Source organism: Peromyscus californicus, unplaced genomic scaffold (assembly GCF_007827085.1).
Source record: "Peromyscus californicus insignis strain IS unplaced genomic scaffold, ASM782708v3 Scaffold_19__1_contigs__length_69161282, whole genome shotgun sequence".
Taxonomy (NCBI): domain Eukaryota; kingdom Metazoa; phylum Chordata; class Mammalia; order Rodentia; family Cricetidae; genus Peromyscus; species Peromyscus californicus.
The window spans coordinates 21,231,570-21,250,772 of NW_026294491.1; the positions used below are offsets into that span (position 1 = coordinate 21,231,570).

The following is a 19,203-nucleotide window of genomic DNA, read 5'->3' on the forward strand; positions in this document are numbered from 1 at the left end:
AGACAGATAGTCAAAGAAGAGTGTGTAGAAGAGGCAACGTTCTAAACTTGTTCTCTTGAACAGTAGAACATTTGTAGAAAGTGTCTAAGGAAGCTATGCCAAGGAGAGAGATTTAGGAACTACTTTGCACTGGTGGTCTTTAAGAGAAAGATAAGACAATGTACTATATAATGTCCACAAAAGGAAATAATAATTCTTGCTTGGGTTATCCACATGCATGCTGAGGGAATGCTCAGTGATAATGAACAAAACTGTTGTGGGGTTCCAGGTGCAGGTTTTTGTGTGAATATAAGCTGATTTAACTTGTAGTTTTCCAATGACTCATGATATTGTGCTACCCTTACATCTTCCTTGGTGTGATGTATCGTATGGCCCATTTTTCTAACCAGGTTGCCTTCAGGGACATCTATGTGTTTTAGGTTATAGTCCTGTACTGGATACACTTTCTAAGTATTTTCTCCCACTCTGTTCACAGTGCTCTCATTTCCTTGGGAATATCATTCACAGAGAAGTTTTCAGTTTTAAGGAAGCACAGCTCATCACTTACTTCCTTCATGGCTTGTGAGTTTGATACTTTAAGAAGTTATCACAATGACAAATGCCATTGGCAGTTTCTGCTGTGTTATCATCTAGCTGTAGAGTTGATTTGCTTGCCTAATGCATTTGAGGTTACAGTTTATGGAAGGTGCAATGTGTTAAGATTCATTGTCTACCTGAGGCTTTCTAGCTGCTCAAGACCATTCATTAGAAAGACTATCATGGCTCTGTTGTCAGAGACAAGGTGCCTAAGATTGTGTGGATCTACTGTGTGACCCTTTGAAAATCCCACATGTCAAGCAGAATACAATGCCTTCCCTGTTTCCTTTAGTGGTGCCTTAAATTTAGTAGCAGAAACCAGTGATCGAAGTTACACAAAGAGGTGGTGGTTTTAAAACCTTTACAGTCTAGTTTATTGAAATAGATTAATGTGTCAAAATTGCATACATCTTAAAGAAAGAGAGCTAAAATATACTTTATACAAAATTTCCCTCTTCATTTCTTTTCCTCGTCTTCAGATAAGGTCTCTTTCTTCGGCTCATGCTGGCCTGGAACTCACTATATAACACAGGCTGACTTCATACCCCCAAAGCTTCCTGTGTCAGCCTCCTTAGTGCTGGAATTTCCAGTATGCGACCCCTCCTGGCTTCATGTTCTTTAACAAGAAATGATACCCTCGATTAAAGCTATGTTAGAATGGTGGCTGCCCATGCTTATCAATGTGGGCATATGTGTTGCAAATCACATTCTCCACATCCTTATGTGCATTGCTGATGCAGCATACTTTTTTCTGCTTGTTACAGTCTTTGATTTCCTGTTTCTGTTTTGAAGAAAGTGAAGATACATGGACGATGCACTTCTGTTGAGTGATTCACACTTTCTTCAAATGAGAAGGGGATGATAGCCAAGTATTTTACACAATTTTAAGCAATATCTGTTTTTATATTGATTAAAATTTAACACAAAATGTTGTGATTCAAGGTAAAGTATTTGTGTATCCAAATGGTAAGCAAATTATCGTGACTCTGATTATAGGTGGTGTAGTTTCACTAAGGTTAAAATAGCATATTCCATATTTACTGGAGTCTGTTAAATATTTCATGATATTTATGTAAAGACCTAAATCTCTGTTTTGTATATAGATTACATTTCTTGCTTTTTAATGGAAATAAACATTTAGCCTAATTTCACAAACCCTTTCAGCAGGTAAAGATTGGCAATGTGTGAACATGAAGATCCTGATATTGAATCTCTTCTCTGTGTCTGATTTCCAGCCATATAACATGCCTACTATGGTTCAGCTTGCCCAGCTGTATGTTTCGGAAGGAAGGGAACCCTCTGACTTTCCGCTGTGAATTCTTATGTCTAGATCAGTCATTGCTATGGAGTCATGATGCTCTCTGGGTCTGGTACGAAATGGTCCTCCTACATTCTGCTGCTCAGGACAAGATTGATGTGGAATCTTGCTTAAGGTTTTCAGCAGCTTGTCCAAGCATGACCATCTCTGCAACCTCTCCTGACATGCTTCCTCCTCAACTAAGTAATATCACCTCCCCCATCTTACCTTTGTGTGCTCTCTGCATCATTAACAATTTTCTACGTTGGTCATAAATCATCCTGTTGTACATGATTCTTCTCAAAGCTTTCCTCCCCTTATAACCTGTCACCTACCAAGGACAACAACTTACTCATCTTTTTTTTTTTTTTTATCTCCAGTGACTGGTACCTAATACAAGTTCAATGACTGTATAAAAATAAATAAATTAGCACATAGATAAGAGCTTCATGTATCACCCTTGCAAATTTACATTACCGGATTCTTTAAATTCTGAGGTTAAATTCTGAAAATTTTGTTTATCTCTCTTTCTCCTACAAATTGGTTTCTATCATGATATCACATGGCACTATAACATATGGATACTGTGCATTGTATAGTTTACTAAGTATCAGTAATGAAAAATTGTCTACAGGCTTCTCTGCAAATCTATCATTAGACATCAAATATGCTGTATAGTTGTTATTTTTTCATCATTTAGCGTACAGCATAATTTAAATAATCATGGGAACAAGCGATCTTGTATTAATGATTTCTATCAAAGCAATTTATTGGGAAGAATTTGATAATGAGGAAAAACTAACAATATACAGATTTTGAATTAATTTCACATGGATCTGAGCATTTTCAATGTAAGTCTGCTTTCCCATTAATTATTATTCAAGATCAGCGGTTGGAAGTTAATTAATCCAAATCATTTAATTAAATTAAGGACCCCTTACATAAGCAGTTCTGATGAATCAGTAGATGCATATGAACCTGTTGAGGGCAGCATTTGTATTCTTTTGTTTCTATATCCACTTTATCCTCTCTCATATATTGTGATTATGTCTCATGATTTGACTATATAACTAAAAAAAATTCAAATATCAAATGAGACACATTGACAATCCTACATTAAAAGAGTCAGCAGGGCTAACCGAAAACCTCTTCAAATGCTAAGAAACTGCCAGGATTTAAGGGAACTTAGTGAGAAGGATCACCTTTTAAAATACCAATGTGTCTCATGCCTTTAATTCCAGTGCTCATGAGGCAGAAACAGGTGGATTTCTGTGAGTTTGGAGCCAGCCAGGTCTACATAATGGTCAGCCAGGGCTAAAAGTAATTAGATTTTTTTTTTCATCTCTTGCTTTAGTCGACTTTTCTTCTGGTATAACCCCTTCAGAGGAACTTCCTCCACTGTCCTTTGTCCTTTCATCTAATAAGCAGAATATGAAGAATTTTTACACAGCTGTGGCAGGGTCTGAGAATCTCTCAGAGTCCAGAAAGCAGGAAGTGAGGACAGTCAAGGACTCTGTTCCCTCTGAAATGCCATGCAGTGGTACAAGTCACTGGCCTCCAGGTACTGTTGAAGCTGAGGTATGGCTCTAACAGGCAGAATATGGTCTATCTTAGTACACATAAGCATTTGCTTTCAGTATGTTGCTATGATATCATATCCAGAAAAAATGTATCTACTCTACCTGCTAGGCAATGTAACATCAAATGATTAATTTCTTAAACTTGGAAAATAATTAAGAAAATATTAGTGATAATAGTCAGAGGTAAAAAGTTTGGCTTCCAAAAAAGTATAAAATGTCAGATTGTTGTTGTTATTATTATTATTATTATTATTATTATTATTATTATTTTAAACTGACAAATGCAAAACAGTTCATTGTTACTACAGCATATAAAATATTTATAGGTAAACATTGTAACATATTTCAAGTTTAGAGGAATAACATAATCTGAATCTCACCAGCCATCTTCATATAGACATAAATAAATGCCTGGTTGTTTTTGCTGAGTATGTAATCTCAGCCTTTTATACACCTCAGTGAATACTAAAGGAAAGGCAGTTCTAAATGCCAATGATGATAGTTACAGATAGGTAGATCACTGTCAGCATTTTGATTCAGTTTATTTTACTTTACAGAAAAACTTTATATTACCCTAGGCATCAGGCTCAAACCCTAATGTCTGGTGATATTCACAGCATCTTTGAAAGAGCTCTAAACAGCCGTTTCCATTTTAATCATTGGATGTGGATTATAACCTTCAGTCTGAAAGTCTTCAACTTTGAAATCATCAATTGTCTCAACTTTTCAAAGCATTTTGAGCTTTGTGAAATATCTTGGCTCTCACTAAAGCTGAATCTTCAGTGACTGGATATGATTCAGGTAAATATGTGTATCTCCTAAAGTATGAACAAAATCACCTGGCTTTAGTCCCATGGTGTGGGCAATCACGTAGATGAACAGGGCATAGCTGGCAAATGTTGAAGGGCACACCCAGGCCCATGTCTCCTGACCTCTGCTAAAACTGACAAGACAGCTCTCCATTCACCACATAGAATTGACAGTGGGCATGGCAAGGAGGCAGTGCCATCACTGGAAGGTCTTTTGTGTTCTAGGCATACATGATGATTCTTCTGTCATAAGGGTTACTTTTTGTTGTTGTTCTTTTTTTTCCATTTTTCTTTATCAAGAAATTTTCTACTCACTCCACATACTACCCGTAGATCCCATCTCCTTCCTCATCCCACCCCCTAGCCCTCTCTCCCAAGCCACCCCACATCCCCACATCCCCCAAATCAAGGTCACCTATGGGGAGTCAGCTGAGCCTGGCACACGGAGCCTAGGCAGGTCCAAGCCACTTCCCACTGCACCAAGGCTGTGCAAGGCATCACACCACGGGCACCGGATTCCCAGAAGCCTGCCCATGCACCAGGGTCGGATCCCGATCCCCCTGCCTGTATGCTCCCCAAACAGTTCGAGCCAAACAACCATCTTCCATATCCAGAGGGACTAGTCCAGCCACATGGGGGCTCCACAGCCACCAGTCCACAGTTCATGGGCTTCCACTAGTGTGGACTGTCATCTCTGCACATCCTCCCATCATGATCTTGATGTTCCCCGCCTGCAGTATCTCTCCTCTCTCTCATCAACTGGATTCCTGGAGCTCAGCCTGGTGTCTGGCCGTGGATATCTGCATCTGCCTCCATCAGTCACTGGACAAAGACTCTGTGATGACAGTTAGGTTATTCACTAGACTGGTCACCAGAGTTGACCAGTCCAGGCACCCTCTGGGCCACTGCGAGCAGTCCAAGGTGGGGTCATCCTTGTGCATTCCTGAGAGTCTCCCCAGCATCCTACCTCTTCCTATTCCCATGATGTCCTCATCTATAATGATATCTCCCTCCCTGCCCTCCCACTCTGTCCCTGTTCCAGCTTGACCCTCCCATTTCCCTATGTTCTCACCCCCCACTCCGTGCCTTCTGCCACCCCCCTACACCCAGTCCACTCATGTAGATCTCATCCACTTCTCCTTTGCAGGATCATCCATGTGTCTCTCCTAGGGTCTTTCCCTGTTATCTAGCCTCTCTGGAGCTGTGGGTTGCTGTCTGGCCATCCCTTCCCTCATATCTACTATCCACTTATGAGCGAGTACATACCATGTTTGTCTTTCTGAGTCTGGGTTACCTCATTCAGGATGATATTTTCTAGTTCCATCCATTTGCCTGCAAATTTCATGATATCATTGCTTTTTACTGCTGAGTAGTACTCCACTGTGTATATGTGCCACATTTTCTTTATCCATTCTTCAGTTAAGGGGCATCTAGGGTGTTTCTATGTTCTTGCTATCATGAATAATGCTGCTATGAACATAGTTGAGCATGTGTCCTTGTGGTAAGATTGAGCATTCCTTGGGTATATGCCCAAGAGTGGCATAGCTGGGTCTTGAGGAAGACATAGTCCCAATTTTCTGACAAACCACCATACTGATTTCCAGAGTGGCTGTACAAGTTTGCATTCCCACCAACAGTGGAGGAGTGTTCCCCTTGCTCCACATCCTCTCCAACACACACTGTCTTCAGTTTTTGATCTTAGCCATTCTGACAGGTGCAGGGTGGTATCTCAGAGTTGTTTTGATTTGCATTTTCCTGATGACTAAGCATGTTGAGCAATTCCTTAAATGTCTTTCAGCTATTTGAGATTCTTCTGTTGAGAATTCTCTGTTAAGCTCTGTAGCCCATTTTTTAAATTGGATTGTTCAGTATTTTGAAGTCTAGCTTTTTGAGTTCTTTATATATTTTGGAGATCAGCTCTCTGTCAGATGCAGGGTTGGTGGTGAAGATCCTTTCCCATTCTATAGACTGTCATTTTGTCTTATTGACCATGTTCTTTGCTCTACAAAAGCTTCTCAGTTTCAGGTGGTCCCATTTATTAATTATTGCTCTCAGTGTCTTGATACTTGTGTTATATTTAGGAAGAGGTCTCCTGTGCCAATGCATGCCAGACTACTTCCTACTTTCTCTTCTATCAAGTGCAGTGTGACTGGATTTATGTTGAGGTCTTTGATCCACTTGGACTTGAATTTTGTGCATGGTGACAGATATGGATCTATTTGCAATCTTTTGCATGTTGACATCCAGTTATGCCAGCACCATTTGTTGAAGATGCTTTCTTTTTTCCATTGTACAGTTTTGCATTCTTTGTCGAAAGTCATATGTTCATAGGTATGTGGATTAATGTCAAGGTCTTCAATTTGATTCTATTGATTCACGTGTCAGTTTTTATGCTAGTACCAAGCTGTTTTTATTACTATAGCTCTACAGTAAAGCTTGAGGTCAGGGATCATGATGCCTCCAGAGGTTGCTTTATTATACAGGATTCTTTTAGCTATCCTAGGTTTTTTGTTTTTCCATATAAAGTTAAGTATTGTTCTTTCCAGCTCTGTGAAGAATTGTGTTGGTATTTTGATGGGGATTGCATTGAATCTATAGATTGCTTTTGGTAAGATTGCCATTTTTACTATGTTAATTCTACCTATCCATGAGCATGGGATATTTTCCATTTTCTGGTATCTTCTTCAATTTCTTTCTTCAGAGACTTAAATTTTTTATCATACAGGTCTTTCACTTGCTTAGTTAGAGTTGCCCCAAGATATTTTTATATTATCTGTGGCTATTGTAAAGGGTGATATTTCTCTGATTTCTTTCTCAGCCCATTGATCATTTGTATATAGGAGGGCTACTGACTTTTTTTTTAGTTAATCTTGTATCCTGCTACCTTACTGAAGGAGTTTAATCAGCTGTAGGAGTTCCATGGTAGAATTTTTGGGGTCACTTAGGTATACTATCATATCATCTGCAAATAGTGAAAGCTTGACTTCTTCCTTTCCAATTTGTATCCCCTTGATCTCCTTTTGTTGTCTTATTGCTCTAGCTAGAACTTCAAGTACTATGTTGAATAAGTATGGGGAGAGTGGACAGCCTTGTCTTGTTCCTGATTTTAGTGGAATTGCCTTGAGTTTCTCTCCATTAATTTGATGTTGGCTGTCGGCTTGCTCTAAATTGTCTTTATTATGTTTAGGTATGTTCCTTGTATTCCTGATCTCTCTAGAACCTTTATCATGAAGGGGTATTGGATTTTGTCAAAGGCTTTTTTAGCATCCAATGCGATGATCATGTGTTTTGTTTTTCCTTTCAGTTTGTTTTTATGGTGTATTACATTGGCAGGTTTTCGTATTTTGAACCATCCTTGCATCCCTGGGATGAAGCCAACTTGGTCATGGTTGATAATTTTTTGATGTGTTCCTGGATTTGGTTAGCCAGTATTTTATTGAGTAATTTTGCATCAATGTTCATGAGGGAGATTGGTCTGTAATTATCTTTCTTTGTTGAATCTTAGTGTAGTTTGGGTATCAGGATAACTGTAGCCTCATAAAAAGAATTTGGTAATCTTCCTTCTATTTCTATTGTTTGAAACATTTTGAAGAGTAGTGATATTAGCTCTTCTTTGAAAATCTGGTAGAATTCTGCATTGAAACCATCTGGTCCTGGGCTTTTTTTTTTTTTTTTTTTTTTTTTGGTTGGGAGACTTTTAATGACTGTTTCTATTTCCTTAGGGGGTATTGGTCTATTTAAATTGTTTATCTGGTCTTGATTTAACTTTGGTATAGGGTTCCTATCCAGAAAATTGTCCATTTCTTTCAGTTTTTCCAATTTTGTGGAGTACAGGTTTTTGAAGTATAACCTGATAGTTCTCTGGGTTTCCTCATTGTCTCTTGTTATGTCTCCCTTTTCATTTCTAATTTTGCTAATTTGGATGCTCTCTTTCTGCTTCTTGGTTAATTTGGATAAGGGCTTGTCTATCTTGTTGATTTTCTCTAAGAACCAACTCTTTGTTTCATTGATTCTTTGTATTGTTCTCTTTGTTTCTATTGTGTAGATTTCAGCACTCAATTTGACTATTTTCTGGCAACTGTTTCTCCTGGGTGAGTTTGCTTCTTCTAGTTCTAGAGCTTTCAGTTGTGCTGTTAAGTCACTAGTGAGATTTCTCCAACTTCTTTATGTGGGCATTTAGAGCTATGAATTTCCCTCTTAGCACTGCTTTCACAATGTCCCATAAGTTTGGGTATGTAGTATACTTATTTTCATGAATTCTAGGAAGTCTTTAATTTCTTTCTTTATTTCTTCCTTGACCCATTGGTGATTCAATTAGGCATTATTCAGTTTTCATGAGATTTTAGGCTTTCTGTAATTTTTGTTGTTGAAATCTAACTATAAGCTATGGTGGTCTGATAAGATAGAAGAGGTTATTTCAATTTTTTTGTATCTGTTGAAATTTGCTTTGTGACCAAGCATGTGGTCGATTTTGGAGAAGGTTCCATGGGGTGCTGAAAAGAAGGTATATTCTTTTGTGTTAGGGTGGAATTTGAATCATAATGTCTGTTAGTTCCCTTAATGCTCTGTTAAGTTTCTGTCTGGCAGACCTGTCCATTGGTGAGAGTGCGGTGTTGAAGTCTCCCTCTGTTAATGTGTGTGGGTCTAATGTGTGATTTAAACTTTAGTAATTTTTCTTTTATGAATGTGGGTGCCCTTATATTTGGGGCATAAATATTCAGAATTGAGACTTAATCTTTTCAGATTTTCCCTGTGATGAATATGTAATGTCCTTCCTGATCTCTTTCCATTGATTTTAGCTTGAAGTCTATTTTATTAGATATTAGGATAGCTACACCAGCTTGCTTCTTAAATCCATTTGATTGGAAAGTCTTTTCCCAGCCTTTTATTCTGAGGTAGTGTCTGTCTTTGAAGCTGAGGTGTGTTTCTTGTATATAGCAAATGGATGGATCTTGTTTTTGTATCCATTCTATTAGCCTGTCTATTTTTATAGGTGAATTGAGACCATTGATATTAATGGATATTAATGACCAATGATGGTTAATTTCTGTTATTTTTTTTGATGGTAGTGTTGTATGTTTCCCTTCTTTGGTATTTGTTGGTGTGGGACTATCTATTGCCTGTGTTTTCATTGGTGTATCTAACTTCCTTAGATTGGATTTTTCCTTCAAGTGCTTTCTGTAGGGCTGGATGTGTGGAGAGATATTGTTTAAATCTGGTTTTATCATGGAATATTTTGTTTACTTCATCTATGTTGATTGAGAATTTTGCTGGGTATAATAGTCTGGGTTGGCATCCATGGTCTCTTAGTGTCTGCATAATGTCTGTCCGGGACCTTCTGGCTTTCAAAGTCTCCATTGAGAAGTCAGGTGTTATTCTTATGAGTCTGCCTTTATATGTTACTTGGCCTTTTTCCTTTGCAGATCTTAATTTTTTCTTTATTCTGTATGTTTAGTGGTTTGATTATTATGTTTTGAGGGGGCTTTTTCTTTGATCCAGTCTATTTGGTGTTCTGTAACCTTCTTGTATCTTTATAGGCATTTCCTTCTTTAGGTTGGGGAAGTTTTCTTCTATGATTTTGTTGAATATATTTTCTGTGCCTTTGAGTTGGTATTCTTCTCCTTCTTCTATCCCTATTATTCTTAGGTTTGGTCTTTCATGGTATCCCAAATTTCCTGGACATTTTGGGTCATGACTTTGTTGGCTTTAGTGTTTTCTTTGACTGATGAATCTATTTCCTCTACCGTATCTTCAACACCAGAGATCAGCTCTTCCATCTCTTGCATTCTGTTGATTAGACTTGCATCTGTAGTTCCTGTTTGTTTACTCAGATTTTCCTTCTAGCATTCTCTCAGTTTGTGTCTTCTTTATTGTCTAGATTTCAGTTTTCAAATCTTGAACTGTTTCCCTCACTTATTTAATTGCTTTCTCTTGGCTTTCAAGGGATTTACTGATTTCTTCCCATTTTTTTTTGTTTGACTTTTCCTCAATTTCTTTAAGGGAATTTTTCATTTCCTCTTTTAAGATCTCTAATATCTTCTTAAAGTCATTTTTAAGGTCGATTTCTTCTGTTTCTTCTGTGTTGGGATGTTCAGGTCTTGTTGATGTAGGTTCTGATGAAGCCATATTGGTTTTTATGTTGTTGACTGTATTTTTGCACTGGCATCTACCCATCTCTTTCTCCACTTGGTGCAAGTGGTGTCTGTGTCTGAGGGAGCCTCTTTGGCCTGATTGATACTCTTGGTCCAATGGAAGCTCTTGGTCTAGTCGGTGTTGATGGACTCTTTGTCTTAGGGAGCAGCTTTTAGTCTAATTGGCATTAGTGGGCTCCATCTCAGGGAGTAGCTGCAGTTTTGGAATATGGTAGATGGTGGTCTGACCTGTTTGCAGGAGGTCTGCCTGCCAACTGGCCTGAAACTGGGACTGTAATGGGTGGTGGTGTAGGGGCACAGGTTTGTGTCCCTGGGTCCAAAGCCTAGGGGCTGGGGTGTTCGGGTATGAGGAAAATGACTCACCTCTTAGTCCAATCGGGTGCTGGGGGGCTCTGTCTCCATCAGGGTTGGTTTTGATGGTGTCAATCACTATTTGCAGTTGGTCTACTCTTTGATGCGAGTAATCTGAATCCATATCTTTGTGGTCTGCTCCAAAATGTCTCCACTGGAAACCATAAATGGGGCCCAGGTCCCTTTCCTATTGTGCAGAAAATCCCAGGCTGTCCAGAAAAATCCTGGAACCCATTGGCATCCCAGATTCTCACTCCTTTGGAGAACAGTTCTTTAATATTTATGGATCCCCAGATAAACCACAGCAGCTCCTTAAAACACCCTTCCAGAACACTGGTTTGGTTATGAGCAGAGGAAATTCATCTCTCAGGCTATATCAAGCCTGCATGCTGAACACTGACAAGGTGCCAGTGCATGTGCCATCCTCCTTCTTGAAACAGCAACACATAATGTGCTCTACCTGCTCCAGGTGGATAGGAGAGGCAATCTCTAAAGGTGAAAGAAGACCTCAAAGTACCAATGTTTTAGCTGTGGTACACCAGTTCATATGAGAAGAAATTGTACACAGAGTGCTCCTAGAAGCAATGCTTCTTCTAGAAATAACCCAAATGGGAGATCTCAACCTTCTGGATTATGCAGAATATGTGTCAAAGGCCAGCACTGGACCAATGAATACAGATCAACAATAGATGTACAAGGCAAACACCTTGAGGGGGCCTCTCACAGGCCCCCAAATTGAACATGGTCCAAACATGTTCAGTCACTGTGGAGGAGATTTCTCTCCAGAATAACTAAATAAGCCAGTGTCTAATGTAAAGAATGATACTCCACTGGATGATAGAATAGCTCTGATAGTTGGATGAAAAAATCCAAAAAAAAAAACACAATAAAATGAATATTTTGGCAGATTTCCATAAATGAACAAAGACCAAAGTTTAGAGTGTGAATTAATGTCTTTGTTCTGGAATGCCTTGTAGATATAGGTACGGATGTGATTATAATTACACCAAAATCATGGCATCTGATTTGGCCTCTTCAAGAGGTAGATGTCCAATTTCTAGGGATTGGAACCCTATCTCAGGTAAAACAAAGTTCAACATGGGTTGAATACATAGGGCCAGAAGGCAGAGAGGAAGGCTGTAGCCATATGTGGTAAATGTAGCAACGAATCTTTGGAGCCAAGATCTGTTAAAGCAACAGAATATCCAGATTGAAATTCCTCCAACCTCAGAAGTGGAATACAGACCAATTCATATTTCTAGGAATAATATTATAAGATATTGTAAAGGACAACCACCAAACATTCAGACTGTACATAAATAGAGCACAACTGGTGTTAAACTCTCAGAAGGGTCAATAGCCCTACCTTTAAAATGGCTAACTGTAAGATGGAGTGCTAAATACTTTCATTAATAAAAAACCCAGAGCCAGATATTGGGGTTAAAACTGAGACATCAGAAAAGCAGAAAGAAGCCAGCCATCTTCTCACCACTTGGAGATCTTCAGCCAAAAAACATACTTCCTGTATACCCATGCCTATATGCCTTTCTGTTCTGCCATCTCATTTCCTCTGTCTGCCAGCTACATAACTTCCTCTTCCTGCCCAGCTCTGTCACTTCCTGTCTGTCTGTATAGACCTCCAGACCTTTATGCTTAGTGCTGGGATTAAAGATATGTTCCACCACACCTGGCTCTATTCCCAGTGTTGCCTTGAACTCACAAAGATCCGGATAGCTCTCTGCCTTCTCAGTGATAGGATTAAAGGCATGTGCTAACATTGCCTGACCTCTATGTTTACTACAGTGGCTGGCTTTTTCCTTGGATCCTCAGATAAACTTTATTGGGGTATACAGATAAAATATCACCAAAGCTAATTGATAAACTTTTCTGGGTTGGGCAATGGCCTATGACACAAGAGAAATTACAACCTTTAGAAAAGCTGATTCAGGATCAGTTAAATGCTCAACACATTGAAGAATCTACCAGCCCTTGGAATTCTCTTGTATTTGTTATTAAAAAGAAATCTGGTAAATGGAGAATGCTGACAGATCTGATTGTCATAAATAAATAATTCAGCTATGGGCTCCCTAAAGAATGGGATGCCCTTGTCCTCTCTGTTACCTAAAGGTTAGCCTATTATATTTATTGACTTAAAATGTTGTTTCTTTACCATACCTCTACAAGAAAAGTATAGAGAAAAATTTGCCTTCACAGTACCTAGTTATAATTTCCAGCCTGTCAAGAGATATCAATGGAAGGTCCTCCCACAGGGAATGTTTCTACAACCTATAATCTACCATTATATGGATTATATCTTATTACTTGATGCAAAATTAGGTTTCTTAGAAAACATGTTTGAAGAAGTAAAGAAAGTTTTGCCTCGCTGGAAATTACAAATTACTCCTAAAAAAATACAAAGAGTAAATCCTACTAATTACTTAGAATATAAGATAGATCTACAAAAAATTAGACCCTAAAAAGTACAACTCGGGAGAAATCAATTCTGAACTCTTAATGATGTTCAATAATTGTTAGGATGCATTTCCAATGTACAGACTATCATTGGAGTACATAAAGATGGGCTAATAAATTTGGCTAATACCCTAAAAGGAGAAAAGAACTCCAATAATCCAAGAAAGTTATCAGCTGAAGCTGAGAAGGAATTGGCTCTTGTAGAAAAGAAAATACAAGAAGCATATGTGGATTGTGTGAAACCAGAACTTAAACGCATTCTAGCCATATTTACCTCTAGACACTCTCCCACAGGGATTTTGATGCAGAGGGAAAATCTTATATTGGAATGGATATTTTTACCATGTGAACTGAGTAAAAAGTTAAAGACTTATGTAGAAAAGATCTCTAATTTGATTCTAAAAGGGAAATTAAGACTTTGTCAGTTGACAGGAATGGACCCAGTAGAAATTGTAGTACCTTTAACTAATGAGGAAATTTCCTCTTTGTGGAAATAATGGTTACTGGCAAGAGCCTGCAGTAACTTTTTGGGAGAGATTAATAATTGCTATCCCCAAAGCAAGATAATAGAGTTCATTAAAAGAGCTGAATGGGTCCTTCCTATCATTGTATGGCAAAAACCAATCTCTGGAGTCCCCACATTCTATACTGATGCTATTCATTATTTATTGAAAAATACATTTTAATTTATTAATGATTATAGAATGAACAAGCACTTGCTTGAATAATGTTGAACAGTTTTGAGAAGCATAGTGAATATGCTTTCATATCCTTCATTACAATTATAAATGCAATTTTATATATAAACAGCCTACACACTGCAAATTCTTGCCAACTATATTGATCCAAATAACTAAGCCCGAAGCACACCCTCTGTGCAGAATGCCATTGCATCAAATCTTGGTCTATACCTCATTAATCAATATCAATATTTTATGTTGTTCTTGTATCTCTATAGAGCCCTGGAGCTTTCTGTGTAGACCAGGCTGGCCTCAAACTCGCAGACATCCACCTGCCTCTGCTTCCCAAGTGCTAGGATTGAAGTCATGTTCTGCTATGTCTGGATCAACATTATCCTTTTAAATGAAGGGTTATTTATTAAGGTATTTCCAGCATAAAAATAAACATTTCATATATACACCTTGTAGGAAGATGAGTTTGGGATATTTCTTAAATATTTTTTCAGGTTTTCTTATTGGCCCTTAATAATTTTCCCTTGTATATTTGTAAAAATTTCTTGTTTTATTTTTCTGCCTTAAATGTATAGGTAAGTATAAGTCACAATTAGGCATATAATTTATAGCATAATTATAGGGAATCAGCATTATGTTGTGGTATATTTCAAATTAAGTTGCCCTGTAGGGTATTGAAAAAATAGATATAGCTATCATAGATTATTTGAACTATCAATTTACAAAAATTATAAAGAAAAATGATATTGTATTATACATTTTATGTTACAAATGAATTGAAGACACTTGAAGAAGAGCAAATATTATTAACCAAGATTATCTGGAAAAAATATACTAAGAACTTGCAACGAAAACTGAAGGTTATAAGTAGAGAAAGCCTAGGTGTCTAATAGGCAACAGAGAGGAAAGGGCAGTTAAAGATGGTGGGGAGAGGGAAGAGGGATAAACAAAGACTTCTAGAAGTGGGGGAGTTCCTTTAACACACTAATTTTCAAGGAAGAGTTCTGAGTTATAGGGTACACATTTTGTAAAAGGCGCTGCTCCACCTCACTTTACTCTGACACAGCACTCACTGTATTCACATGTTTTCCTCTACCACACAAATAATGGCCCTTGATTTTTAAAATATCTTTACGTAGCATCTAACAATGAATGTCCTCCCCTGTGGCCTTATTTTTTTTTTCTTTGAAAGTGTCATACATGCCTACACTGTGTCTTTACCATAGCTATGCTCCATTCTTGCCCTCCAGCTGCTCCAAGCACTCCCTACAGCATCTGTCTCCCAAATGTGGTCCTTCTTTTATAATTTCTTATTTATTTACTTACTTCTTTTAAAAAAAATTTAACCCACTGTGTCCAATCAGTGCCACCCACATACAGGTAGTTGTGGGGTCATCCACCAGACCACAGAGATGCCGTCAAGCCTTTCAATTGATGTATTATCAGTTTCTAATAGTATTGATAGGTACCTAACAAGATGAATTGCATCTAATTTTTAAAAGAGTTTTCTTGTAAAATTTACAATTTCAGATTGCAATTTGGAGTCAGTTTTCTGTAAATTACTTTTCAGTGATAAAATTTTGTGGAGAGTTTCATGGGATCATCATCCATATTTTTGTCCCAAGAATTAATAAGTGGGTAATATTTGGTCTCTAGTTCTATAATCTATATTAGTCATGATTGTGAATCAACCAGAGTTTTTCATTCTCATCCCAGCACAGGTATTGCACATTCATGTATCTCTCAACTCCAATTCTTGACTTTTCATTGCCCATTTCACTTTCCAAATAGTGCCAAATTTCTCCATCTCCATTTCTGTCTCCATCACCCCACTCTACTATTGAACAACATTGACAGCACAGACTTCTGACCTGACTTTTCCTTCCCTCACTTGATCCCTCTGTTGCTTATTTATTTCAGATGAGTTGTCATGATCGCACAAGGCTTAGTGATGTCTAACCTGTGCAGACATCTGTGAGCATGTACTTGGGGAGAGAAATCTATCATTCCTGACTTTAAATTTCTCTCTTCATGCATTCAAAAACCAAGGAATTACACCAAAGAATACTTCTCTCAGTCATAGCCACATATAGTTAATTAATTCATTTAATAGCACACATATCTCTCCGCAACAATGTAAACCCATGTATGTAGAAACCTGAATATTTCATGTCATCCATATAATCCCCTAAAATTAATGGACTACACACAAAAAGAAATATTTCAAAAATAATTATACCATCCTTTTTTGGAACTAATTTGGTTTTCACCATGGCCTACTACATTGCCTTGCAAATTATGACCCAAGGGCATCAAATTTCTACAGAAATTCCTGTTTCCACCTCATCAGTGAGGGCTCAGGTGCTGAGTGCCCAGTTTCTGCTTCACCTACATCAAATATGTTGGCATCCATGAAGTTGTTTTCCTTGAAAAATTAGCTTGACTTGTAATTCCAGTGAATAAACAAAGTGAAACCACTAGGGAAATAATTTTTAAATACGTATACAAGGACTGTGAAGAATTTGAATCTGATTTGCAAGTGCCAAAGTAGAGCAGGCATTTTTTCCATGTGTTTTTCTTTTGTCCAGCAAAAACAGTTTAAATTCCAAGGTAGTAGACTCTCAAAAACAGTGTTGTTCTTTCTTTCCTTTGTAATAGTATACATTCACATTTAAGTAAGAAAATAACTACCTAGAGGCGGTGTTTATCAATCTCAATACATTGTCCAATTTTCACCTTTATGTTCATGTTTCCTTTAATACCTGCTGCTAGAAAATTTACTCAAAAAATAACCCAAAGCCTCATTTTCCAAACTGACCAGAATACCAGATGGCTATTGTGTGCAACAAACCAACAACAAAGGTAGCAGGTGGGTGTGCAGTCAAAGGAATGCTGGATGGAGACAAACTGCAGCACAGCTACTGTGGAAAGCAATGTATACTCCACAAAAATTAAAAAGAGCATTGGTATAGGATGTCATTTAAAGTCAGAGGATTAGAGGAATTCTCTTGGAGTTGGGAGGATTTTAATTTCAACAACTCTTTCATCTGTATTTCTATTGATATGTTTCACATACATTTCTGCTATTTATTGTAGAATTGACGTTATCTCTTCCTTTTGTTTTTGCACTGAATTTTGTTTGATGAAAAATGTGTCTGTTGCTCTTATAAAAATAGTGACTTTAATTATTCATGAAATACATGAGAAATAAAAATGTATAATAATTAATGAGGACCCCCATATAGTGAAATTGTTCCATTTAAACATGTTTAACAATAAAATCCAAGACTTAAGTTGGATCTCAGAAGATAAGAATGTTTAATGCCAGGGTGTCTCTGTAGGACATCTGTGTTTGCAGTTTGCCATACAACGGCTACAAAGAGGACAGGGAAGAAACAGATAATGATAACAGCCAATGCATGGTGGGATTTGAATGAGTTGTGGCAGTTCAGGGAACAGTGGTTGTTATACAGAAATAACAGGAAGCAGTAGAACTATAGGATCCTTTGCAAAATTTCTAGGATGAAATTTTTGTTTTTAAACAATACATGGAAAATTAAAAATCTGAATGAATTTTGGTGCATATTTAAGAGGGAAATGCTGACACTTTGCTGTTCATCTCATTTGAAAGATTTAGATTGATAAATGTATGGTAAGATGATTTTTCTATTAAATATCTATAAGTTCATTGGGCTAAATATTCAGTCACGACTCAGTAATTATCTAAACTAAGGAACAGATCTAGAGACAAGCTAAAAAATTACATAATGCCATAAGCCTAAAATGTGTCACAAGGGACTGAGACTCTAAAATATTTTTTAAATGTACTTGCTAATATTTTTTAAATAATGACTTTGATATGACAAATTAATCATGAATTCTATCCTTCACTCTTGTTTTGATTCACTAATGAAGCAAAATCCCTCACATTTTTATCACCAAGTATTTATTCTTCTGATTCTACCTATGTGCAGTCTATAGATTTCATCACTCATAATCAATGCCAGGGGAAGGTGCAAATTCAAGTTGTTTAAGTCAATCTTTTCTGGGTAGCTTTTGCATTTTATGGACATGTTTCTATTGTATTGGTAACACTTCACATCCACAAACCCTCACTGTTTGATCTTACTCACTCTTTTATTTATCCTCATATTCTGATTCTCTTCAGCACCATCTTTCATTTATCCTGTTGATACAGTAGCTAGCATTTGGTAAATTGTTTTCTCTAAATTCTATATATAAATACACAAGAGTAAGACAAACATGGATTCTTCATGTAAAGTCTAGACCATGTCAACTATGCCCCTTTTATTTCATTTCTGAAGCATAATTCTTAGTTGATGATACTAATTTTTATTATGAATAGAGTAGTTTCTACAATCTTTTCCTAATTGATTGGTGTGCCTTAAGAAACTAGAAAAGAGCCGGAAAGAGAATTCAGTTGCTAAAATGCTTGTCTCATAAACATGAGGACTTGAATACATAAACGACTCTCAAAACTCAATGTGCAGCCAGAAGTCAAGAACTCAATTAAAATCTTCACAAAAATATCTCAACAGATGAAATATGCAGATGGTAAATAATAAACATCAAAAAATATACTGGGCCTCAACCGTCACAAGAACTTACAGCTTATACCAGCAATAATATTCCATTAGAGACTAACATAATGCATCGGTGTTCCAGCACTCCATTTGAGAGACAGTCTCGACTCCTTTTATACAAATCCATTTCCAGGTTAGCAAGCTTTGGTACATATCACGACACCCATAAGATGGACAGAGTTATATTTCTTTCAGCAAAATGATTTCTTTTTGTCTTATTCCTCTTGTCAATATTTCATAGGAAGATATAAATGAAAGTGAAACTACGTAGTTATCATCATAAAGAATTTGCTTCTCAGGCCGGGCGGTCATGGCGCACGCCTTTAATCCCAGCACTCGGGAGGCAGAGCCAGGCGGATCTTTGTGAGTTCGAGGTCAGCCTGGTCTACAGAGCAAGATCCAGGAAAGGCGAAAAGGTACACAAAGAAATCCTGTCTTGAAAAACAAAAACAAAATAAAAAAAAAAAAGAATTTGCTTCTCCCTGTGAGGTATATGAGCTATTTAAACTCAAACAGTATCAAAATGATATTCCATGTAAATGTTATAATCAGAGTTGTTAATGCTGACTGCCACAGAAGAAATACTTCATAAAAAGAGGAGAAAACATCTATTAATTAGAGGAGCTACATTGACTAAAGCATTAAAATAGGGCGATGAGAAAAGCATCAT

At 37.3% G+C, this 19,203-nt stretch overlaps 1 pseudogene; it reads right to left on the bottom strand.

Moving 5' to 3' along the window:
• Positions 1-4,086: 4,086 nt before the first annotated feature.
• On the bottom strand, positions 4,087-15,166 carry LOC128114610 (thymidylate synthase-like; annotated as a pseudogene).
• Between the last annotated feature and the right edge of the window lie 4,037 nt (positions 15,167-19,203).